The 26,803-nt window shown below is 43.0% G+C and overlaps 1 protein-coding gene across 1 annotated transcript in view; it reads right to left on the reverse strand.

Moving 5' to 3' along the window:
- F5 (coagulation factor V) overlaps window positions 1–26,803 on the reverse strand; it is a 1,375,529-nt gene that overhangs the window by 973,032 nt on the left and 375,694 nt on the right. The window lies entirely within an intron of this gene.

Below are 26,803 nucleotides of genomic sequence, written 5' to 3' on the forward strand. Positions count from 1 at the left end.
CACAGCCTCGTCCTCGACAGGCTTACCTTGGAGTTAGCAGGTGCTTCGCCATTGGTGTTTGGCTGGTCATTTCAATTCGCTCTGTTGCTACCCCCTGCATTTTTCTGGTTGCAGGGGATCCCGGCAGAAGCGGTAAGGTGGGCTGACATGCATGTTTTCTGGTGGTACGCTACCTAGTAGCACGGGGGAGAACAGGCTGCATTAATCACAGGCACTGCGTACCACTTCCTCCATCTCCCTGGCAATGCCAGAACAAAGCATGCTTTCTGCTTCCCACTGTGGTTTCCAAAAAAGGACACTCTTAGTGATCATAACATCTTAACACATTGCACACTCCAGACCTTGCTACTGTCAGTATTGGTTGCCTATCCTGTTTCAACCCTTTGTCTGCAGTCTTAGATTCTCTCTCTCGTCTTGATATGATATGATAGGTTATTTATAACGCGCTTAATACCCAGAGGTTTCTAAGCGCGGACTAGGGGATTGACTCGTGTTGCACCGTGTCGTCTTGTTTCCAAGACAAGCACGTTGCCGCTGAGCTATCCTCCCGAGGATACGTTTTATCATTATACCTCCTTCCAGTACCTGTACTACCATTCCTCCACTCTTTTATGCTCAGCTCTACCTTGGTCATTGCCCTGTTTTGTCCTGGCCGGCCCATCCTTCCTGCAACTCTTTACGGATGTTCTGTTGGCTAACAACTGATGGTCCAGTCCGGATACACAGTGCATGCACTGTTCTTACTCTACTTAAAGTGTGGTTTGCTGGAGACCATGGAGTGGGGAGCTAGGCAGCTTGCGGCCTCTTCTGTTTAAACAGTTGGTCGGCCGCTTCCTAGTTGTTCACTTCCTACACTACACCCCGGCAGGGCCAAAACACACTGGACCCAGATGTCTCGCCCTTCCCTCAGCAGCCTGCACTAACTTCAAAACCAGCTATGTAGTGCAAGTGAGCGCAGGTCTTCCATCAGATTGAGATGTCTACCCTCTTCAGACATGGAATACTTTCTAGTGCCCAAGGAAGTGATTACAACACTGAGACAGGAAGTGTCCTCCCTGAAGAAAGATGTAAAGATGCTCAAAGAAGGTACGTTTCAGGGACCAGTAATGGCAGCATCAGAACATTTTATTTCTCAGCCCTATACCATTGAATTCAAGAGACCCACAAAATGTAAACAAATTCCACAATAATTGTAAGCATTTTCAGTAGGACAAGACAAAGATCATCTACATATTGAACAAGTTAACAGGAAGCATACTGCATACTTGCCAAGGCAGCCCCCATATGTTTCTGCTGCAGCCCTATGTTGGATAACTTTGTGGTATTTGTAAAGACATTTATAGAATTGTAGCTTTAGCCTTGGACATCATCTGTAGTCCGTCCAAGGGTGTTGGGCCTCCTTAGTTACCTACCCATAACATTCTAATTAACTGGACCACACATACTTTGATCTTCTGTTCAGATGCATGTACCTGCACATGCTATGCAAGTCTAGAGAGCCACGTGTCCACGCTACAATCCTAGGGAGAACTGCTTGAGAATTGGATCAATGATTGTCCCACTCTACCAAGTGCGCATTATGATTAATCTGGTGTGTTTGTGGAACCCGAAATTATCACACTACCAATGCACCAAATATAGCACTGCAAGACACAACTACTCGAAGGGCAGCCCATCCCTCATGGAAGCATTTATTCTTTAACAGGACAGGAATGGAAAGTTTTGCAAAACTATCTAAAGGACTGCCTGGAAAGAGGGTATATTACTCAGTCTTGTCCACCTGAGGGGGCACACTTGTTCTTTGTTCCTGAGACAGAAAGCACCTTATGTCCCTGAGTGAACTACAGAAGACTGAATGATATCACTCTGAAAGACAGGTACCAGTTTGCCTCAATTCTTGATATCATTGAGTACCTTTGTCCTTCTAAGATATACGCAAAGTTGGACCTGGTCGGTGGAGGGGCTACAACATCCTGCAAATAAAGAAAATGGATGAATAGAAGAAAGTGTTCAAGACCCTCATGGGTCACTTTAAAAATGTTTATGTCTTTCGTCCTAGGAAATGCACCATCCATTTTTCATCGCTATAATGATGCAATGTTCTATGACATATTTGATAATGGATGTGCTAGAGGATTCTAAAGCTTGGAGCCGGCCCACCTTGGATTCGCCATGCCTATTTGAAATGGTAACACAAGTAGTGAATTGGCTTCCCCTCAAACACCTCTGTGTAGACTCAGATAGGAAAAAGGCTTAATTTGAAACCTTTAAAGTAAAGGGGTTTCAATGAAGAGCTGCCATGAAGGTTGGGGTTTCTCCTTGGGTTGCACTGAAGCCAGTATAATTTAAGGCAGAACTGATAGATATGTGAGGGTGAAATAACTTAAACGGAAAAAAATTCATCAGTGTTTGTGCTAAATTAAACTAATAAATAAGTGTCTGTGGCAAGATTTGCACTGTAATTATACCACAAAACAAGTAAGGGCAAAGTAAGAAGGATTCTAAGGAAGGGGCCATCAGAATTGTGATGTTGAATTTGGCCAGGAGTGCCCCCATTGGCTCCATGTAGCGGTGAAAGCTGATAGGAGCGAGGGTGGAGCATTGTGAGTCTCTGCTTGACAATGGGCATAATGGAAATCTGCAGATGCACATCTGGATGAGCTGGTGTTTGTTAATGTGGTTAGAGTCAAACCATTGAAGGATTTTACCATTGAATCCCATGCATGAAGAGAGGTTGTTGAGTAGCGCTTTGTGGTAACCCGTGTAAAATGCAGAACGATCGAGCATGACCAGGACACATGGATCATCTTTGTCCATGATGAGAAGTATCTCATTGATGATCTGGATGGTGGTGGTGGTCTCAGTGTTGCATCATGGATGGAAGTCGGACTGGTATAGGTTGTGTTAGATTTCATCGTGTAGTAGGATTGTTAGAGTCTTCTAGAGGATGCTTCCAATGAAAGGTGGATGGTTGGTGGGGTGGTGGTTTACTAGGTCAGCCATGTTGAGTGTGGGCTATGTCAGTAAGGGAAAGATATGGCCAGTTTCCAACGCATCAGCAAAGATATCTTGCATTCGTGAGGTTTTAATAGCATCGAGGAAAGGCATGAGTAACTTTCTTGAAATGTTCCTTAAGACGAAGACTGGGATGACATCACCCTTGGAGGAGTTGGCCTTAAGTGATGCAAGGATGGTTGCGAGTTCTTCAGTGCTATGTTCTTGAATTCTGACCATCTTGGAACATGGCATAGTAGTAAGATGGGGATGAGTATGGTGGGTACGGTGTCATCAATGTGGTGATGAACCTTTTTGATTTTTGTCTGTGAAGTACATCTTGCGTACATCTCAAAGATTGCATTACATCTCACCATGGATTCAGGTACCACAATGGTTGGTATTGGTCTGATGCAGTGGTTTTGAAGAGGGCTCTGTTCTTGCTTGATGATTCTGCTAGGGATGCTGTGTATTAATGCGCTTTGGCTGAGGTGATTACGTTCCTGAAGGCTAAGCGGAGGCTTTTCAAGGTGGTGAGATCTTCATGTAATTGTGTTTTTCTCCAGATCTTTTTTTGTTTGTGGATGGCGCATTTACTATTGGAGAGATCTTGTGTATACCATGGTGAGGATGACTTGGTTTTGTGGGTTCAGAGTTTCAATGGTGCATGGATGTTGCCTGAGTCCGTTAGAGTGCAGTTGAACTGGTTAAGAAGGATGCTGACATTGGATGCGGAGAAAATGCGGAAGCCAGATGGTTTGTTCTGAGGCTTCCAAAGAAATACATTTGTGTATGGGTGTTCAGTTGTCTTTGCTGGTTTAAGGGGCCCTTGATGAGAGGGCTTTGAGTGATGGAGTTTGATAGGTATAGCAGCATGGTTAGTCCAGGTGCACTTTGTCTGCAGTTTTTTCTGTATTTACCCGCCATCTTTGTGGCTCCTGCCTCTCGCTGCCTTTTAAACCCAGTTTTTCGTGCTTGCTTGTGTACATTTTCTGATATTTATCATACCGTTGTTCTTTTTTTATACACTTTTACAATCTTTTACACAAAGATTTCTTTTTAAAAATTATAAAGACCAGGAAAAAGATTAGAAGAAAAAACAAAATGTCAAAAATACTGCACTGCCTTCGCCTTCGGGATCTTTTATATAATGATACATCTATTACTGGTGTACCTTTATGGAGTGTGACAAGGTCATATGTGGGAGGCTAGAAGAGGAAAGTGTTTTGACCATGGGGATCCTCCAAATCACAGAGTACATCTCTAGTCTCGTTTGCCAAAGGATTATCACCACCCGAAAACAATGTTCTGGCCCTAACAGAATATGACAGAATCAGGAAAGGGAAGCTGGGGAAACACTGACCCATGTCCTCAGGACTTTGTGAACCATGAATCAACAGTAATGAATAGTGTATGTTAAAGCGAGATGAGCATGTGGGAGTCGGTAATGGGCATGGCTGCAGGACACATCCCAGTCAGACTGTTGCGCCCTGCACCAGTTGTAATTAAGCCATACTCCATACAGCAAACAGCTACCCAGAGCCTGGGAGTCCCCATCAAGAACTGTACCACCATGTAACACAGACAGACTGATTTCAAGATGGCGGGCAGTCACTATCTAACCTTAGCATGTGAAGTCTTTACGTTATCATCAAGTCTGTTGCATCACAAACACAGCTGACACTGATCTGACATTCTCATGGCCAGTCTCCAGCCCAGCTTGAGCATACACAGAGGGAGAGGCAGCAGGGTTGTGTGAGATTAAGGAGTCAGAGGGTGGAGTTTCAGGAGAGCTGGAGAGTGCAGATTAGAGTATGGCAGATCAGTGAGGAGAGAGAGAGCGCTAGAGAGAAGGTGCAAGAATGGAGAGCAGGGGAGGAGAGCAGAAGGCGGGAGTAGTGAAGAGGAGCAGGAGAAGCGAGGAGAGACGAAGAGGATATGAGAAAGTGTTAGAGAGAGGGGAAGAGGAAGAGATGGAGAGGGAGTGATGACCAGTGGATTCTGTGCCCTCAGGGCTAGGGGTTTGCGAAATAGTCAACATTTCCTTTGCTGTAAATTTGCTGCATTCACAGCAAAATCCGTCCTCTTCATTAATTTCACCTGTGGGGTGAAATCGGCTGTTTTTAGGGATTTCTTCCTTTTCCGATACAGACAGGAGTGAGGTGCTGGTAACCGATTTGGAGAAACGGAAGTTCGAGCAAGATGACATGTCCCTTTACTGAAAAGAGAGGGTTGTTTGCTCTGATAAAACCAGTACAAAACAGCGGCATACCACTTGAACAGTGATACTCCTGGCCTCACTAACTTTTAAGTAGTAAGCAGATAGGCGGATTGAGACACCTATTAGCACTTCTATCAAACATTAAAGAGATGGAATACCACAAATCAGTTACACCGTCTTCTTAATACCGGTGGCTACACAGATCCCCTGAAGAATTTCCCTCACTTGTATTTAATAATGACTGATTGGGAATGAAACATGTTGGTTGATGAGGTGCTATATTTAATATACCCTATGATTTTGAGCATTTTTAGCTTGTTGATTATTTACTTATAGGTGTTACTGTCTTTCATATTTTCTGGTGATGGTATAACACAATGTATGTATATGTATCCTTTATGTCCTAATACCATTATAGGTGTCATTGCACTTGATTGCGAAGTATCAATTGTAAGCTTTTACCTGTTTCTTTGCTTGTGTGTTATTAACATATGCAATTTAAATAAAATGTATGATATTTCTATAAGATTAAGGGCTAATAGAATATTTTTCCTTTTAACTCAATCTGTTTCATGCTTCTCTGCAATATTGGTGAATTTAGGCATCTGGCCCATGTGTTAAATCTCTTTGGGTTGCTTCCAGGTTTGACCGGATTGCATTTTCTCCCTGGAGTTCCCTTTTGGTATTTTTGTAGGGATTTCTTCACACCTGAAACTAATTTTTTTCGTTCGCAGCATTTTTTTTGTTGGGGCCACAAAATGATTCAAGCTTTAAAATGCAACATTTCGTGGAAAGAAAACATTTCAAGTGGTTTTCTGCGTGAAATTTTATTTTTTACCCACAAAAGTTTGTTTTTGGGAGCCAATGAAATTTTCATGAAAAAAAATGAAATTTCAGGAAAATTAAATTTAACGTAAAAAATTGCAATCATGTAAAAATCCACCTTCCAGTGAAATGTAATGTGAGGCCAATTTCGACAATTTTGTTTTTCAGTAATTTTGCCCACGCATATTCAGTACCCTCCTGAGGTAGCAGAAGAAAGGCCCAAATAAGATGCTGAAAGCCTAGCCCGAGAAAAGTTGGAGATTTGTTTCTCTAGTTCAACCAGTTGGGGAATGCTGGCAGGACCCTGGGTTCCAACTAACTGCCTGACTCCTGACCTCCGTAAGAACAACTAAGGGTACATGGTGAGAGTACCTCATAGGAGAGTCCAGGAAAACCAATAAATGGATCTGACAGCTTTGGTTTCATCCACAAGCAAGACCCAGAGCCAGGAAGGAAGACCCTGAGACAAGAAAGGAGTGTTGGGAACGCTCTACCTCTCAGGGACTGTAAGTGACTGTTTTGCCCACTAAGAGGAGATCTAGGTGAGATAGAAAAGTACTGAAGTCCTAGGAAGAATCTCAGAAGAGCCCCAGATTGCTAATTGTGCTGCCCTTTCCATATCTCATCAGGTAACAAAGTAAAATTGATAGTGAACTTGTAAATGGCACCAAGTTCTCTATCTCGCAGGCATGAATGGAAACACCAGGTCTCCAGATAAGGTGCGTACTAGGCATTTTTACGCATGAAAATCTTGCAAATACGACAGCTTTTTTATTTTCCTGCGTACATTTACACACAGGTTTAGAGCAGAGGGCAGTGCAAAGGTCAGGTTTCTTGACAGAAACCAGAAGGCTTCTTTTTATTTTTATCTACATGGATGTAATTGAAAGCCACCTCTGAAACAGAATGTATTTCTCTGAAGCCGGTTAGGTTTTTGTGATTTCAACATTTAAATATATACAGGAGAGATCAAATGGCCAGACCATAGAGAAATAAGAAAAGGTGTATTCTGTCACAATGCAGAAAGCTGCGGTACGGTAAGGATTTCCATACAGTTTGTGCATGCGTCGCTGGATGTCACATACATTTTACTCTCTTGCAAAAGAGAAAAGTCATTTTTACTCTCTTAAAATCACATTTACACTCAAAGTTTAAAACAGGGAGTAAAATACTCCCACCTCAAAATCTTATCTGGAGCACTGGGAAACACCCATATTTCCGCCCATATTTCTGTGTTTGGAGTCTTTTATTTTCGTTTATACTAAAACAGGTTTATGATGAATTATGCATGACTCAGAAACAAAATGTACTTAATACCTTGAACATTATAAATAAGGGAAATCCACACCTAACTACTGGTATTTTTAAAGAGTTGCAAATAATGCCATAATACTATTCTATGACATATATACATTATGGATGGTCCTTTGGAAATCAAATTGAAAGTAATTTTTTTAAATTATTTTTTAAATTTACTTGTCTGTAATCAAATAAAAATTTGATTTTTACAAGAAGTCACATCTCTTATCTCACCTAGTAGAGGAGAAGAAGAACCGTTTCACGAAGATAAAGTAAAAATCTGAATAAACACAGTGGTACATAAGAAAAGATCTCGAACCAGATATGAAAAAGTTTGTTATGTGGTACTGAGTGAGCTATCGCTCTCTATTGCTAGTTTAAGTGCAGCGTCCAGCATCTTTACCGCCGCAGTTGACCATTTTGTTTTTTCGCCAGCAACCAGGCGACACCACCATATATCTTCCTCTCTGAGTGCCACATCGCACATTAAAGGTAGGAGGAAAGCTTCTCGTAGATATGCTGTTTTTGTGCATTTTAGAAGCAAGTGCTTTACAGTTTCCACCTCTTGAGTCTCTGGGCATAGTCTACATGTTTTCGAGATGGATTTTGTCCGAATAGCTTTAATTTCCTGAGTAAGCATTAGGTTGAGTCTCATTTTCATGAACATTTTCTGTAGCCTTTTCTCGGGAAATTTTATACAGTAGTTCAGAGGTATGTTGAGCTTGTTTGTTGTCGGCGGTAGGTGAACGAGTAGCTTATTTGCCATTGTTGACTCACACGTTTGGATCCAGTCCTCCTGAGCGATTTTTCTCTTTATCTTGCTCGGATTTTGCATTAGGTCCTCTGGCGTACAGGCCAGATCAATTAAAAATGTTTGTAGTTCTTGCTCCCATTTGTTCAAGGCAATGCAGTGACCTTGAATGAGTTCCTTCTGGATTGCTTTGAATAGTGGTAGAGCGTCTGGAGAAATGATTTTGCGCAGGAGTCTCATTTGGCTTTGTTTAACAGACGCTTTCATTGATAAGAGGCCCAATTCACGCCTAATAGCTGAAATTGATGTTGCTTTTGGGAGGCCCAATACTGCTTTCCACAGAAAGCCTTCCAGTTTAGGCCATATCGAGTCTTGGATGTTGAGAGCCGCGTCCATTGCATAGATTAGCGATGGTACCACCTTTTGCTTGTAGAATTGGATCACTGGCAGTAGTGAAAACTTTCCATATTTCCGATCTACAAGTTTAGTCTGGGTTGTTAGGGTTTTTATTTTCGACCACAAGGCCAGGTGGGTAACCTTTTCTGAGCGTGTAGCATCGAACATTATTCCCAAGTATTTAATACTGGAGACAGTTTCGATCTTCTTATTGTTCACAAACCAGTGTCCGTTGTTTCTGGCGGTCGATCGTTTTCCCCATGATCAGAATTTTGGATTTGGCGATGTTTATTTCCAGATTGTTTTCATCGATGTACTTGGTAAAGTTATTGAGTTGGCGCTGGAGCCCAATTTGTGTCTGGTCCATAAGGATTAAGTCGTCCGCGTAAAGTAGTCTAGATATTGAAATATTTCCTACATTTGGTGGAAAGGCTCTTACCGCTGGTTGGGTGTGTTAATAAACGCCCAGAAATGCAATAAAAAGGGCTGGGGCAAGTGGGCACCCTTGCTTTACGCCTCATTCAGATGGAAATTGTTCAGACATCAAACCTTGTTTGTTGAGAGGAACTATCAGCTTTGTACCTGTGTGGAGGGCGATCACCGGTCCTAGGATTTCTGCCGGACCATTCCATTTTGATAGTTTTAACCAAAGCTTTTGTCGACTGATTTTATCGAAAGCTTGCGTCAGGTCTACGAACGCTATGAATACTTTTGGCGCGCCATTCTTCACATTTTCTTTTATGATGTTTAGTATCATAATGTTGATACTTGCACTTGCGTTTTTGACGAAGCCTGTTTGAAGTTCGTCCAGACATGGAGATGTGCTAGCCCATCTGTGAAATCTAGTCGGGAGGAGAGTCGCCAAAATCTTGCCCATAATATCTAGGAGGGCTATAGGCCGGTAGTTAGCTGGATTGTCTCTATTTCCCTTTTTGAAAATGGGCACTACCAGTGCTACTGTCCATGTTTTGGGAATTTGTTTCTTTGTCTGGCATTGATTGAAAATGTTGGCTATTAAAGAGGACCATTCTTGAGGATGCTGTTTTAGGTCCATGTTGGTTAAGCCATCCGGGCCAGGTGCCCTAGATGTTTTCAGTTTCAGAATTGTGGCCAAGATCTCTTCTTCGTCTGCGAGATCAGCCCATGTTGTCGCTGCGGGAGATGGATATGTTTCAGTAGATTCCGGTAGGGATGCGAATTGGGCTGCGAAGAAGGATATCCAAGTCGATTCTGGTATTACATTAGATAGTTGGTTGACTGTCTAGTTGTTTTTATTTTTAATCAATGCCCAGAAATCTTGTGAGTTTTTTGACACCAAGGTTTTAAGCATTTTTTCCGCGTCGTTCTGATACATGGTCACTTTGTGGTGCTTCAGCCAGGCTCTATATGATTTTGTGGCAGCTATGGCGCCTCAGTTTGCAGACTTCTCTTCTTCTCATCACAAATTGCGCGTCGTATTCATGGGTCCTGTTTTCACTTGATGAAGTATGGTTTCTTTGCTTTTTTCTGTAGTTCACAAGTAGCAGAAGGTAATTGGGCCTTGCATGCAAGGACGCAGCGATTTCATCAGCCTCGTAAAATTTGCGAGAAATATCCTTGATGTTTGCTGCTGTGAGTTGGATTTGGGAAGAGCTAGATGATGCTTCTAGGTCAAAAGGATAGAATTTTTTAGGAGTGCTCACTGACTCGAAGGGCACTGACAGCAAGTTGTGGTCGCTGGCTTTGGTTCGGTGGACTTCGTAAGAATCAATAGACGATAGAAGAGAATGTGAAACGAAGATGTAATCCAGTGTTGCTGAGGTGTCAAGTCGTTCCCAGGTTGGAATCATTGGGAAGCTGCCGCGCAGCACTGCCACGTTATGGAAATTTCTGGAATCCATGAAATCTGACCATAGTACACCTCGTTCTAGAGATGGTGACGGATGGGAGCTTGTCGAGAATTGCTCACACCTGGCGTTCAGGTCTCCGCAAGATGAGGATATGGTCAGTGGCCAATTCGATGGTGAATTTATCTAAGGTGTCTGCAACAGCGTTACAGAACTCGGTGTTGGTTGTTCTTTGCGGGTTCCAATAAACGTTTAAGATGGCTAAGCTGGATTTTGTTTTCTTACGTGATGGGTTTTCAGGATGGAGTCACTCTGTTTGTAGAGCTAAAATACCGTAGGATTCTGTCACTTTCTTTTTGATAGAGATGCCTGATCCGAGTTTGACTGCGGTTAAGAGGCCAGATGATGGTCTGCCATACAAACCCTTGCTTGCCGGAGAAATACAGGTTTCGTAACCGTCGATCAAAGGCTTTTTCCATCAACCAGGTCTCCTGGAGGCAGATGATGTCAAACTGTGCCAGGTCAAATGCATCTAGTTTGGTTAAATGTTCGTGGCCTCTCGTATTCCATGAACACATCGATGTTTCCTTAGATTTAGAGTCTTGGAGAGGCTCAAGAACCGTGTAGCAGGACGACGTTGATGGAACGTTTCGTTGTTATGCTTGAGTATTTGGATTTAGCACCTTTTTCAGCCATCTCCAAGGACCCAAAGGTTCACGTTTTTTGTTATGGGACCACTCAGTACTTTGATCAGTCGATGAGCCGTGTCTTTGGTTGTTCTCCCATCTGTCCTTCTTTCTTCTGTTTTCTATATACTTAGATTTTTTGTAGTTTGCGTTTTCATTTGATGCATAGTATTTTAGATGGGGTCTCCCTCGCCGGCTGTCCCCATCCCCCTTGTACATTTCTTCTCTTTTCTTTATGTTCTGGATTTCAGTGCTCGTTTGGTGGTCAGGCTGATTTTCCGTCGATCTGCTTGGGGGATGTGTGTTTTTTTCCGATAGCACTGGTGTTATGATTTCTTCGAGGGCGAAACCCATTTCCTTCAAGGCGAGGATCACGTCTTGCTTTAGCTCAATACTTGCCGCCTTTGTAATGTGGAGGTACGCTTTGGCGCTTTGGCCTTTTTGTGTCTGTGATATGGTTCGATCAACACTAGATCTGTCGTATCCAAGGATTTCAACTTTGGTATTTTGGCTAGTATCTTGAGGATTGTCTTTCTGTTTAAAATTAGGAAGTTTTTCCCGGCTGACAATTGCTCCATCTTGAAAATACGTGCTTGGGCGGGTCTAGTGACCATTGGTAAACCCGTCTGCGGTTTAGCCCTGTTTTGGTCTTTACTAGTCTTCTGCCTCTGTCTGGGAGTTTCAGTTTTTTCTGGGATTTGGTTCTCATTTTGTTGGATTTTCTTTAGTGAGTCCGAAGGAGTTCTGTCAGCTTCATCGTGAGCGTTAGCTGTGGGAATCTGCGTTTCTGGTAAGGACGTAGTTGTAGATGGTTTTTTATGTTTCTCCTCGGCTGTGTTTTCTACTGGGTTTGCCGTCCGCTCTCGGTTTTGGTCCATGTCGTCTGATGAATCGTAGACTCCTTCGTGGTCCAAATGGACTGTTAAATCCGAAAGCGACAGGTTATCCGATGAGTCGGCTGTAGATGCGATGGAATTGTCTAGTTCAATTATCTCTTGTTCCTTTGTTGGATTTTGGCAGGCTGCATCTTGAAACGTTGTGGGAATTTTGGCTGAAGGCGCAGCTTTGATGGGGATTAGCGTAGTTGACTTTGCAATGTTGAAGATTGTTGCAACTTTAGATTGATCTTTGTTTTTTTCCCATTTCGGGGCTTTAAACCAGGGCAAAGAGTCAACTTAGTAGAAGTGGTGTTTACACCATCAGTTTTTTGTTCCTTTGCGGTCAGCGTTGAAATTTGGTCCTTTTGAACGTTCAGATGTGGTTCTCGTACACAACTTGCATTTAATTTGGTTTCAATTAGATTCTAGAGTTGTGCAAGTTTTGCCTCTTGTTGTTTTTCTTTCTCGCTGTTTTGTTGGATTATCGCTGTAATGAAGCCCTCTAAGAAAGTTACTTAGGTGTTTATTGAGGCTGATAGGGTTAATGAGTCTTTCATTGAGTTGTTGATTGGCTCATATAACTTTACAAACGGGGCCAAACCCACCGTGATTGCTGACATGATCGTAACTAGATCTGTTTTTTTTGATGGAGTCTCTTTGGGAAGATTCCCAAAAGTACTGCTGGGTTTTTCGTTTCTCATTGGGGTTGAGTTGTTATATGAAAGGCCACTTTGGGTTGAAGATCTCCTGACTGGGGAGTCACTGTTATACCTTGTTTGACCCAACTGGGCCAAAAGTGGTTGAGCCTGCGCCGATTGAAATGGGCTTCTTTGCTCCCGTCCACTGATTACCGTGGTGTTGACTGACGGCATTAGTAGATCATTTCCTAGTCCGGACCTCTCCGCACAATAAGGCGAAACATCGTCGTCAAGTAGATTGATTTGCGCCAGAGCCGAGGCTCCAGATGGCAGCTTGTGGACGTTGTTCCTCTCATTCAAGTTAACAGAGGTATCAGGGCCTGGGACGGTGGGCTGCGCACCAGAGATGCCTTCTGGGGTGGGTTGGGATGGGGCAGATGTGGTTTTCTTTTGCTTATAAGCTGGGAGAGCTGAAGAAGCTTCTGCGACAGCGTTTAATAATTCGGCGTCTGAGAGTTCTACCTCAGATTCTGATTTCCTTTTTGTTTGTTTGAAGAAGAAGTCTTTTAGGGAGTGAGACATCAGAGACTTTTGCAGAGATGGCTTTCCTGATTCTCCCTTTTGGGTTGTTACTCCTGGTCCTTTCCTTTGTTGTTGGCGATCTTGATTTAAAAGTTCCCTCTGCTCCTTGAGGATCTTTTTTGTTAATGCTCTTTTTTTCAAGAAAGCCATTGCTATGTCCCTTTTTTGTCTAATCAGTTTGTTTGTGGAAAAATTTGCTGGGCTAAGGATTACTCCGCTATTATTGTCTGAGTCTGTGAAGTCCTTTCCCTCTGAGTTATGAGGGGTGTTTTGAGAGCTTTTCCTCTTTTTGTTGTTCTGGATAGGGTGCATGGCGCCCGCTGGTGCAGCAGAGGGCGCCTCTGCAACGGCGCCGAGTTCGCCCAGTGGCTTCTTGGTCAGACTGCTTGGGGACTCCGCAAGCGTATCAAGGCAAGGAGCCTCCCCCTCCGTCCCCTGTGCCGAGCCAGCCTGCCACTCTTGGGGCGCGGACATGCCATCTCCGGCCACCATCTGTGCGTGGTCGCACTGGGCACCCCCCGACCCTGCCCCCGCTGGGGTCTCCATGGTCCGCGAGCTCAGGTCGGCCTTGCGGTGTCCTTCGACACTGCTCAGCTCCACCTCACTCGCCGCAGCGGAGGCCCGCGGACCGAGAGCAGGCAGCCGTGGGGCAATCAACTCGTCAGGGGTGCATCCACCAACGGCGGCTGCAGCCGCCGAGACGGCGAAGTCCCCTCGGAATGGATCACCACGTCTGCGTCCACAGGGAAGGGGTGAGTAGGTGCTTGTGAGAGCGGGACCGTGGAGGGGGTTCGGAGAGCTGGGATGTCTGAAGGGTGGAAGGTTGTTGATGGAACGGGTGAATCATCTCCGCTAATGTCCACGGAACTCTCGTCTGAATTACCACTCAAGGCTCCCGCCTCTGCGTCCTGTAAATTTTCCATTTCATCTTCCTAAAACCATTAGATCACTTCAGTAGAGATTGAGATCGTTTGTACAGATGTAGTAGATTCTTTTTTCTGTGCTGGCGTGCTCGAAATGGGTTTGGTGCCACCATTTGTCCCCGCACTCAGGTTCAAACTCAAGTTCGAGTTTTTACAAGTTTCTTTTCGGTTATGTAGTCGGACGTATTTACTCCTCAGGACTCTGCCTGATGGGCTTTTTTGCTGAGGCTGAGGAGTAGGCTTATCCGTAACAAGAGGGTTATCACTTTGTGATTGTGTCACTTTGGGGAGTAGGGGCAAAGTGTTTGGGTCAGCTTGCAAGACCATGGCTCCTCACCTCCGAGCCTGTGTAGACTGCTGATGACTGCTCGCACCTCAGCGAGCCAACTTCGTGTGCCGCTCCGCGTGGATGCCTGGGTTTTTAAGCTCAGGTGCAGAGACTGTAGGCAGGGTAGAAAGACTCCAGACAGGCAAGGAGGGACTGCTGATGACTGCTCGCACCTCAGCGAGCCAACTCCGCGTGCCGCTCCGCGTGGATGCTGGGGTTTTTAAGCTCAGGGGCAGAGACTGTAGGCAGGGTAGAAAGACTCCAAACAGGCAAGGAGGGACTGCTGATGACTGCTTGCACCTCAGCGAGCCAACTCCGCGTGCCGCTCCGCGTGGATGCTGGGCTTTTTAAGCTCAGGTGCAGAGACTGTAGGCAGGGTAGAAAGACTCCAAACAGGCAAGAAGGGACTGCTGATGACTGCTCGCACCTCAGCGAGCCAACTCTGCGTGCCACTCCGCGTGGATGCTGGGGTTTTTAAGCTCAGGTGCAGAGACTGTAGGCAGGGTAGAAAGACTCCAAACAGGCAAGGAGGGACTGCTGATGACTGCTCGCACCTCAGCGAGCCAACTCCGCGTGCCGCTCCGCGTGGATGCTGGGGTTTTTAAGCTCAGGTGCAGAGACTGTAGGCAGGGTAGAAAGACTCCAAACAGGCAAGGAGGGACTGCTGATGACTGCTCGCACCTCAGCGAGCCAACTCCGCGTCAGTTGAAAGTTATAATTAGTGGAGCACACACATGCCAGTGAAATTTTTTAAAAATTTTTAAATGATGTATTCTACTGTGCAGTGCACAGAAAAAAGAGTAGATAGGAGGTGTAAAAACAGGAGAAATGTACGAACGACAGCAGCTTCTTGCAACATGGAGCAGCTGAGTTACACCAGCGCCCAACTAAATCCTCCACCAAGAGCTCTGGCAATAAGCTAATGGCCTCTGACCTCCCCCGATCCACAAAAAGATATCTTGAACCTTGGAGATGGACATTAAAATGTATACGGATGTTAAATGCTGAACCATGCAACATAAGATATACTGGCATGTTATTTGGAGAAAGGTACTTACATACCCGCACAGAGTCCCTAACAACATATCGTGCACAGTGGAGAGATAAGGGAGTGGCTCAGATTGGGCACTTATGGAGAGACAGACAATGGGTGGACTTCCGGACCCTAATGGAAGAGCAGAATATACACAGAGGACAACTTTCACTGTATAAGAGCATGGTCCGGAAGATCAAGAGGAGGGGGAAGAGAACTAGGGGGCGTTGGATGTGTGGTATGATATGTCGGAAGGAGGACACACAGTATCCAGACTCTATGAACAGCCCCTGAGCAACAATAATGGGATTGAGCTGCAAGCAAGAGCTAGATGGGAGGAGGAACTCCAAAAAAACCTTCATGGATGAGGACTGGCGCAGGACACTTCGGTATGCAAAGAAAGTCTCCAGGAACGCAAGATTTAAGGAAATGAAACTCTACCTCATACACGGGGCATACCTCATGCACATGAGAATGTCATTCATGGGAAGCAAGCAAACCCGTAACTGCCCGCGCTGTGCGGCAGAGAAGGTGGATACGCTACACATGTTCTGGTCCTGCCCGGTGATTACTAACTTCTGGGACACTGTTAAAGACAAGGCAGAGGCAGGAGGTATCCAAATGCACGCGTGGTCACTGGAGTCATATCTGTTGGGGCTGTTCCCGAGGGGCAACAAACAGAGGACTCATATAGCAAAAATGAAAGACTTAATGTGTATACTGGCGAAGATCCGCATCGCAATGTCATGGAACACAAGTATGGGGCCGTCAACAGAACTGTGGTGGGCTGATTTGAAGAAATGGATGGTAGCTAAAACTTCAGTGTGGACCATAGCGATGGAGAGGGGGCAGGGAGAAAGTGGGGTCAAAATACTTGCATGGAACTCCCTCATACAAGGTCTGTTCGGAAGCACTGAAGGGCAGGGTACACCAGACCCCAAGGGGCCGGCGGAAGACTGAACAGCCAGCGGCAAAGAGGGAGAAGGACTCGCAACGGTGAGGGTAGCTAGAGGCAATGGGCCACCCGGATGAGTTGAGACGTTGGGATATGGACAATAAAGGACAGTCATGGAGGGAGCCAAGCCAGCGCGCCATGAAGATAGATGACAACGTGCGGAATCCAACATGAAGTGCCAGTTGAAGTGTGATGTTTGTTGGCGTTGTTGGTTGTTATGTGTTGTTAAAAAATAATAAAGAGTTAAAAAGAAAAGTACTTACATCTGAAGAAATTCTGAAAGAAACTTGTGCAACAGTTTTCCAGAACTCTGAGAGGGGTTATAATATCTATGCATGCATGTTTACGTAGAAAGTTAGCAGGAACTTATTTAATGTAAAAAAGGTATTGAAACACATACTTTGAATCTACAATACTTATTATCGACATTGAAAATATCGTCCAACACATGATGCATTCTTTGCCGAATGCGAAACCTACTGTCTCGGCCAGTGCCTTTTGGGTCGTTTATTTCTTTTTTTTCATTGTTAATAGGCCTAACAACAGCAGCTCTCCACTTGCTGCAGGACACTAGACATAAACCACGCTGCCCATGCACAAGATTTTGGCTGAACATAGCGCACATTAATATATGAGGATGTGCTAAACTCTACAGTTCAATGGGCTTCATGCATACACCGTTGTAAGTGAAGTTGTTAGGACACTGGCCTCCAAATTCGGAGAAGTTGTGATAAATTGCTTCAAATGCTACATCCTCCAAGGCCTTTTTGAATTGGCTTTCTATTTTTTATTCTATGTTATTGCTATAGCTAAAACAGAAACATAAATGCTCTAGGAGTTATGGGGTCAAAGCTTATGAACACTCTGGAGAAGGTTAGGAGGAACACAGTAGGAGAGTTTGTGTAGGGTTAGTATCAAGACCACTGGACCTCCAAAAGGGGTGAGTGAGTCTATGAAGGGTGGGGGACAAGCCCATGGCATAGTGTAAATGAGATGTAGGAATAGAGATTCACTGTAGAGGAGACGAGAGGATGTGCAGAAGAGACCACCACAGCAAAGGACCATGATGACTCATTGAAGACGAAAGAGAGGACGGTGCCTTGGGGAACAGTATCAGGACCGTGAATCACAGAAGTGCTGATAGAGTAATAGTAAAGCGTCAATGCTCACTTAGACTATCAATCTTTTTGTGTAAGTTTTGGGATTTTGTTCATCATAGGCCCATCCAAACCTTGCTAGGCATACAGTGCAGGCTCGCTTGAAGCCCAGAGACCGCTGAAAAGGACACTGCCATAACCAAGGAATAGAAGCAGAGGACCACAGCCAGTGACTCAAATAGACAGGAAAGAAGAGTAGGGTCCACTGAAACCACCCCTTGACTACAACCACCTATGAACTGATGGTCTACCCAGAGTGAGATTCACTGTCTAAAAGATACACATTATTACATGCAAGGAAAAGCCATTCTGTTGTTGTCATTCAAATTGTATATTAATGTTCTTCTGATTTGGCCCAACCCTATAACTAGCAAGAAACAAAGATTAGGTGAAAACCCAATCATACAGCCGCTCTCTGGAATCCCAAACTGGGTTCTGTATTTGTTGTAATTTTGCTATGTATAGTTCCTTTAGTCCAATTCTTGGAAAAATGCGAAAGTCAAATATATAGTGGTTTTCAATGTTGGTTTATCCATCAATTAGGAAATAATTTTATTGAAAGAAGTGGCAAGTAGCCACCAATAATGGTCTTCGTGAGGAAGAGATTGCCATAAATCACTCTATCCGTAGACTTATATCGTGCCAATGCATTTCGGAATACAACAAATTCCTTCATCAGGGCAGGTCTAAAACATAACATTCAAATGCAATTGTACCAACCATCCCATGGTTAATATCCATATAGAATAATTCCCATATTTAAAACAACGTAAATATATAAATATCAACATGAATAGTCATCATCCAAATAGTTGAAAAAAATAGTAGAAAAAATAAAAGTAAACACATACCCGACAATGTAATGAGCCGGATCAGAAGGCAGGTCAAAGGATATAAAATAAGAAAACAAATCAGTACAAAGGTAAGTAAAGACGTCCTATAACAAAATGGAGGGAATTGGGTCCATTACCTGATGTAGGTGAGTAATGGCGAAATCTATGTTTCAAAGGCCAGGCTGCTCCACCGTGTACAGCGAGCAGGTGCTGTAAATAGTAAAGTGAATATATATGAAGGACCTATCCAAAGTGTAGCTAATCGCTAATAGAGAAAACCAACGTGGATTGTAGCTCACCATATGTAAAGAACGAAGCGGAGAAGTTCTCTCTGCGTTTGCTGAAGGCAGACTGTCTTCGTTGCATCGGCGCGTTGCCGAGCAACCTGGTTTTATAAGACACGTGATTGAAGGCAAAATGGCCTCCTCGCATCGGTACGTTACCGAGCAACTCAGTTGTGTAAGACACGTGATCACGTCTCCATGAACACGAGCTGCAACCCGTGTCTGAGAACTGATCAATGAACTTAAATATGATCAAAATACCTAATAAGTGAACCTCCTGGGACAGTAATGAAAAAAGTCATCGCCTAATGATCAAAAAAAGAAATAAGTATTCATGGACAAAGAAAAAATGCTAAGAATAATAGAACACAATCGGATCAAAGTAATGGGGCTATACTATTATGAACGTGCCTAAGTTGGAAGGATGGAGACTAGGGAGCAACCCTAGGACTGTACATCATATTGATAGTATGTGCCTAAATGCCGCTAGTGGTGTCGCCCAGAAAGACGGCACCTCGGGTCCTGGGGGAACTCCAGGATGCGCAGCATGCAGGACATTTTAAACATGGAAAACATCTCTTATTTATATACATTCGAGTGACCCTCAACATTCAGGTCATATGCGTACTGGTGTCAATCTAAACCAAACGATACTAAATACAATATAAAAAACAATTAAAGAAAACAATTAGAGAAAACAGTGAAAGTTGATCTCCTCATTTAACCCATTGGGTGCCAGGCTGTCAAGTTTGTCAATCCAGTATGTCTCTTTGCGATTCAGACGTTAGCATAAATCCTCATGAGGGCTATTCTTGGTTAGAACTTCCAAAATCACAAATTTTATTTGTGACACGTTATGTCCATTGGCCATCCAATGCCGTGCCACGGCTGAATTGATGTTTGCATTACGAATACAAGATCGGTGTTCACCCCACCTCAACTTGGATGTTCGGGTTGACTGTCCCACATAAAATTTCCCACAAGGGCATTTAATGCCATAAATGATGTTACTGCTGTCACATGTAGCAAAAGTCTTAAGCATAATCTTCTGCCCCGTCCTTGGATGGTTAATGGAGTTTCCTTTAATAACAAAATTACAGTTGACACACTGTAAACAAGGAAAAGTCCCAGTTCGTTGTGTCATAGGTTCCCTGGCTGTAGGTTTCGTTCTAACCAAGAATAGCCCTCATGAGGATTTATGCTAACGTTTGAATCGCAGAGAGACATACTGGATTGACAAACTTGACAGCCTGGCACCCAATGGGTTAAATGAGGAGATCAACTTTCACTGTTTTCTCTAATTGTTTTCTTTAATTGTTTTTTATATTGTATTTAGTATCGTTTGGTTTAGATTGACACCAGTACGCATATGACCTGAATGTTGAGGGTCACTCGAATGTATATAAATAAGAGATGTTTTCCATGTTTAAAATGTCCTGCATGCTGCGCATCCCGGAGTTCCCCCAAGTCCCGAGGTGCCGTCTTTCTGGACGACACCACTAGCGGCATTTAGGCACATACTATCAATATGATGTACAGTCCTAGGGTTGCTCCCTAGTCTCCATCCTTCCAACTTAGGCACGTTCATAATAGTATAGCCCCATTACTTTGATCCGATTGTGTTCTATTATTCTTAGTATTTTTTCTTTGTCCATGAATACTTATTTCTTTTTTTGATCATTAGGCGATGACTTTTTTCATTACTGTCCCAGGAGGTTCACTAATTAGGTATTTTGATCATATTTAAGTTCATTGATCAGTTCTCAGACACGGGTTGCAGCTCGTGTTCATGGAGACGTGATCACGTGTTTTACACAACTGAGTTGCTCGGTAACGTACCGATGCGAGGAGGCCATTTTGCCTTCAATCACGTGTCTTATAAAACCAGGTTGCTCGGCAACGCGCCGATGCAACGAAGACAGTCTGCCTTCAGCAAACGCAGAGAGAACTTCTCCGCTTCGTTCTTTACATATGGTGAGCTACAATCCACGTTGGTTTTCTCTATTAGCGATTAGCTACACTTTGGATAGGTCCTTCATATATATTAACTTTACTATTTACAGCACCTGCTCACTGTACACGGTGGAGCAGCCTGGCCTTTGAAACATAGATTTCGCCATTACACACCTACATCAGGTAATGGACCCAATTCCCTCCATTTTGTTATAGGACGTCTTTACTTACCTTTGTACTGATTTGTTTTCTTATTTTATATCCTTTGACCTGCCTTCTGATCCGGCTCATTACATTGTCGGGTATGTGTTTACTTTTATTTTTTCTACTATTTTTTTCAACTATTTGGATGATGACTATTCATGTTGATATTTATATATTTACGTTGTTTTAAATATGGGAATTATTCTATATGGATATTAACCATGGGATGGTTGGTACAATTGCATTTGAATGTTATGTTTTAGACTTGCCCTGATGAAGGAATTTGTTGTATTCCGAAATGCATTGGCACGATATAAGTCTACGGATAGAGTGATTTATGGCAATCTCTTCCTCACGAAGAACATTATTGGTGGCTACTTGCCACTTCTTTCAATAAAATTATTTCCTAATTGATGGATAAACCAACATTGAAAACCACTATATATTTGACTTTCGCATTTTTCCAAGAATTGGACTAAAGGACATAGCAAAATTACAACAAATACAGAACCCAGTTTGGGATTCCAGAGAGCGGCTGTATGATTGGGTTTTCACCTAATCTTTGTTTCTTGCTGCATTTCTGGGTTTGGGTGTCTCCAGGCCTTTTCAGCCAGCTCCTGTATACAGGATCTAACTTCCTAACAAAGATTCATCACACTAGAGACCTTTGATAACGCTAGAAAGACTCGATACCCTTGTGGTGCCCACTCAAATTTGCTTCCTGCTTCTTTTCTTCCCTCCATTGGTGAGACACACAGCAGTGGTGGCACACAATTTCAAAAAAGATTACCCACACACTGAACATGTCATTTGAGGACATTGAAGGTTTATCTAATAAATGTGCAGAAACATTAGGTTTCTCAACTGAGGAAGCATCTGCCATTCTTGGACTTATTAGCGAAACATCTTTTGGTGCTCATGGTACTACACCAAAGGATCCGGCCAAACGAATTAAACAATTAGAGTATCTTATACGAAAGGAGATAAATAGGAAATTACATGCAATTACCCTCGGACGATACTTTAAAAACCAACGCATCCCAAGGGGGCTTCGCATACAGCTCCGACCGACTTTGTGTAAAGAGAGTAGAGAGTTTGTTCGAAAGTGGGAATCTATACTGAACAAATGTTCACTGGACCTCATTTTGCTAACTATTCAAGAGTTATCAAAGAATTTAACAACCCTGAGTACAGAAATTCAGGAGATAGAGAAAGAATTAGTTGACACACTGGGAAAAGAAGAATATGACACTATACTACTAGAGATTAACACTAAACTAGAGGACTACAGGTCTGAATTGGAGCAAAAGAAGATCAAGAAATTCAGAAGGGATACCTATGATTATATTAATGACGAGGTATACACCTGGATGGACAAATACGGCCAAGTAGCACCAAAGAAACCTTTTAAATACACATCTGAAAATACCTCCAGTTCCGACTCAGAAGCCCAGAGAGAGTCTGATATTCCAGCAGAACAAACCATTGAGAATCTTGCACAGACAACAAGCCCTTTGGCACGAGCTCCGTCTGCTGTATCTTTTTTAGGCGCCCGCCGAAAAGAACCCGCAGGGGGAGGAGGCAACGCAAGAAACAAACCTCTAACGAGATTACAACAGAAGAAAAGTTAGTCGTTAACATTTCGGGGAGGCGACTCAACAAGGCAGAAGAAGAGACTCTACAGAAAGGTCTCAGTTTAGTACCGACTTACAGTACCACCTTGTTTGACACGAAGATAGAACTGTACAAGTTTGTTCGTAAACTTAAACTTAAAGTCTTCTTTAACGAATTGGAGACACAAGAGAGTCCGACCGAGATTCCAGACTTTCAGGAATTTAGAGTCAAAAGAGGGTTTGTTCCACCCATTATAGTACCATCCATAGAAATATTTCAGAGACTAGTCACCCGGGACCTTGAACGAATCAGCTACAGAAATCCTCCGTACAGGAACTTAAAACCACATGAGATGAGATTGATCAGAGACCTGTTTAGTGACAAGAGTATTACCATTCGTCCTGCAGATAAGGGAGGAGCTTCGGTTATTCAGAATACATGTGACTATGATACTGAATGTAGAAGACAGCTCCAAGACCAGACCACATATGCTAGTTTGGACCATGATCCCACCTTTTCGATCAAACAGAATTTGAAGAGCCTACTAGATAAAGCATTTGAATTGGATTGGATCAACGAGCATACACAAAAGTTTCTCTTGAATGAACATCCTAGAATACCTAATTTCTATACGTTGCCGAAGATCCATAAGGATGCCATCAAACCACCAGGTAGACCAATTGTTGCGGGGATAGAGAGCATCAACCAACCTTTAGGGATCTATATAGATTTCTTCTTACAGCCATTGATACAAGAGACCAACACCTACACGAGGGACACCACCCACTTCCTGCAAAAGCTTAGCTCATTGACACCTTTGCCTGAAGATTTGATGTTTACTATAGACGTGAAGAGTTTATACACCTCTATACCCCACGACTTAGGGATAGAGGCTGTAGAGTGGCTGTTACTGAAAGCACCTGAGATACGTGCCCAGAAGGAATTCATACTGGCATTGTTACAATTTATTGCTGAGAACTCCTATTTTCAATATGGCAATCAATTTTTTCTACAAACTGCAGGGACTTCAATGGGAGCCACTATGGCACCCTCATATGCCAACAGTTTCATGCATAAATTTGAAACAGACCATGTATTGAATAAACAGGAATGGAATAAGGACATCCGAATCTGGACAAGATACATAGACGATATCTTTGGAATTTGGAAAGGAACCAGAGAGTCTTTTGAAACATTTTTTGTGTACCTAAACAGCATCGACCAGAGGGTACAGTTCACTAGAGAGATCTCATATGAAATCATAACATTCCTTGATGTACAAGTCAGAAAGCAACTTACTAGCTACAGCACTTCATTGTTTCGGAAAGTGACAGATCGGAATAATCTCCTGCACCGCCTCAGTTTCCATCAGCCGAGCCTACTGAAGAATCTACCATACAGTCAATTACCTAGGGTCAAGAAAATAGTGAGTGATCCTGAAGACTACAGAATGCAACAGATGGAAATGAAAGAAAAATTTTTGGCCCGGGGATACAAGCAGAATGAACTCGATTTGGCATCTGACAGAGTTGATGCCGTATCACGAGGGACTCTATTATCAGAACAGTGTCCCAAAAGCAAGAGAGAATTAAAGTCACCAGTATTTGTGTCTAAGTTCTCTACGCAAAGTAACAAAATCAAGAAAAATATTATGAAACATTGGGAGATTTTCAAGAATGACAGCCGAGTTCAAGATATTTTTAGTGAGAAACCAATCTTTGCATACCAATGCAGTAGGAACCTAAGGGATTATCTGGTGCAGACGAAACCTACAGCCAGGGAACCTATGACACAACGAACTGGGACTTTTCCTTGTTTACAGTGTGTCAACTGTAATTTTGTTATTAAAGGAAACACCATTAACCATCCAAGGACGGGGCAGAAGATTATGCTTAAGACTTTTGCTACATGTGACAGCAGTAACATCATTTATGGCATTAAATGCCCTTGTGGGAAATTTTATGTGGGACAGTCAACCCGAACAGCCAAGTTGAGGTGGGGTGAACACCGATCTTGTATTCGTAATGCAAACATCAATTCAGCCGTGGCACGGCATTGGATGGCCAATGGACATAACGTGTCACAAATAAAATTTGTGATTTTGGAAGTTCTAACCAAGAATAGCCCTCATGAGGATTTATGCTAACGTTTGAATCGCAGAGAGACATACTGGATTGACAAACTTGACAGCCTGGCACCCAATGGGTTAAATGAGGAGATCAACTTTCACTGTTTTCTCTAATTGTTTTCTTTAATTGTTTTTTATATTGTATTTAGTATCGTTTGGTTTAGATTGACACCAGTACGCATATGACCTGAATGTTGAGGGTCACTCGAATGTATATAAATAAGAGATGTTTTCCATGTTTAAAATGTCCTGCATGCTGCGCATCCTGGAGTTCCCCCAGGACCCGAGGTGCCGTCTTTCTGGACGACACCACTAGCGGCATTTAGGCACATACTATCAATATGATGTACAGTCCTAGGGTTGCTCCCTAGTCTCCATCCTTCCAATTTAGGCATGTTCATAATAGTATAGCCCCATTACTTTGATCCGATTGGGTTCTATTATTCTTAGTATTTTTTCTTTGTCCATGAATACTTATTTCTTTTTTTGATCATTAGGCGATGACTTTTTTCATTACTGTCCCAGGAGGTTCACTAATTAGGTATTTTGATCATATTTAAGTTCATTGATCAGTTCTCAGACACGGGTTGCAGCTCGTGTTCATGGAGACGTGATCACGTGTCTTACACAACTGAGTTGCTCAGTAACGTACCGATGCGAGGAGGCCATTTTGCCTTCAATCACGTGTCTTATAAAACCAGGTTGCTCGGCAACGCGCCAATGCAACGAAGACAGTCTGCCTTCAGCAAACGCAGAGAGAACTTCTCCGCTTCGTTCTTTACATATGGTGAGCTACAATCCACGTTGGTTTTCTCTATTAGCGATTAGCTACACTTTGGATAGGTCCTTCATATATATTCACTTTACTATTTACAGCACCTGCTCACTGTACACGGTGGAGCAGCCTGGCCTTTGAAACATAGATTTCGCCATTACTCACCTACATCAGGTAATGGACCCAATTCCCTCCATTTTGTTATAGGACGTCTTTACTTACCTTTGTACTGATTTGTTTTCTTATTTTATATCCTTTGACCTGCCTTCTGATCCGGCTCATTACATTGTCGGGTATGTGTTTACTTTTATTTTTTCTACTATTTTTTTCAACTATTTGGATGATGACTATTCATGTTGATATTTATATATTTACGTTGTTTTAAATATGGTAATTATTCTATATGGATATTAACCATGGGATGGTTGGTACAATTGCATTTGAATGTTATGTTTTAGACTTGCCCTGATGAAGGAATTTGTTGTATTCTGAAATGCATTGGCACGAAGTAAGTCTACGGATAGAGTGATTTATGGCAATCTCTTCCTCACGAAGAACATTATTGGTGGCTACTTGCCACTTCTTTCAATAAAATTATTTCCTAATTTATGGATAAACCAACATTGAAAACCACTATATATTTGACTTTCGCATTTTTCCAAGAATTGGACTAAAGGAACTATACATAGCAAAATTACAACAAATACAGAACCCAGTTTGGGATTCCAGAGAGCGGCTGTATGATTGGGTTTTCACCTAATCTTTGTTTCTTGCTGCATTTCTGGGTTTGGGTGTCTCCAGGCCTTTTTCAGCCAGCTCCTTTATACAGGATCTAACTTCCTAACAAAGATTCATCACACTAGAGACCTTTGATAACGCTAGAAAGACTCGATACCCTTGTGGTGCCCACTCAAATTTGCTTCCTGCTTCTTTTCTTCCAACCCTATAACTAGCCCTAACACACTTTTGATGTACTATAAAACCTGTGTCTGCCTCATGTTGATCCTATTCATGACCTGGGGTAAGCTCTGGTTTGCTCCAAAGCCATTCTGTTAAGCGATGCCTTGATTCTGCAATTCTGACAAAACAGTACTGCACTGTATTTTACTATAGGTGTGTGGTCTTTCCCATAGTTGTACAATATAGCAGTTTCAGAGGGTGGCACGGTGCATTGGAGCTGAATGCACGGATCCTTGACTTTGGTATGAGGATGGTATGCCTGCACACTATACACTAGTGATGTGATGTGTTTGTTTAATAAAGGCTCTCCAGTTTGTTCAGAGATGTCTTCAGACATTCTGCAAACCCACTCAGTTGTCTTAACAAAGAGTAGGAAGGAAGGTCCTAATGATTTGATGTCTATCAATATCCTTTCCCTTTTATATTATTTGTTTCATAAACATTTTGGTGGTTTAATCGACATGCTGCAGCCATCTGTTTGCAACGTGTACTGTAGCTCACTGAATCGTATATGGGCAAGGAGTACTTAGACTTTCCCTTTTCTGACATCAATGAAATCA

The sequence above is a fragment of the Ambystoma mexicanum genome, chromosome 7p, assembly GCF_040938575.1.
Source record: "Ambystoma mexicanum isolate Mex_15411 chromosome 7p, UKY_AmexF1_1, whole genome shotgun sequence".
Classification (NCBI taxonomy): domain Eukaryota; kingdom Metazoa; phylum Chordata; class Amphibia; order Caudata; family Ambystomatidae; genus Ambystoma; species Ambystoma mexicanum.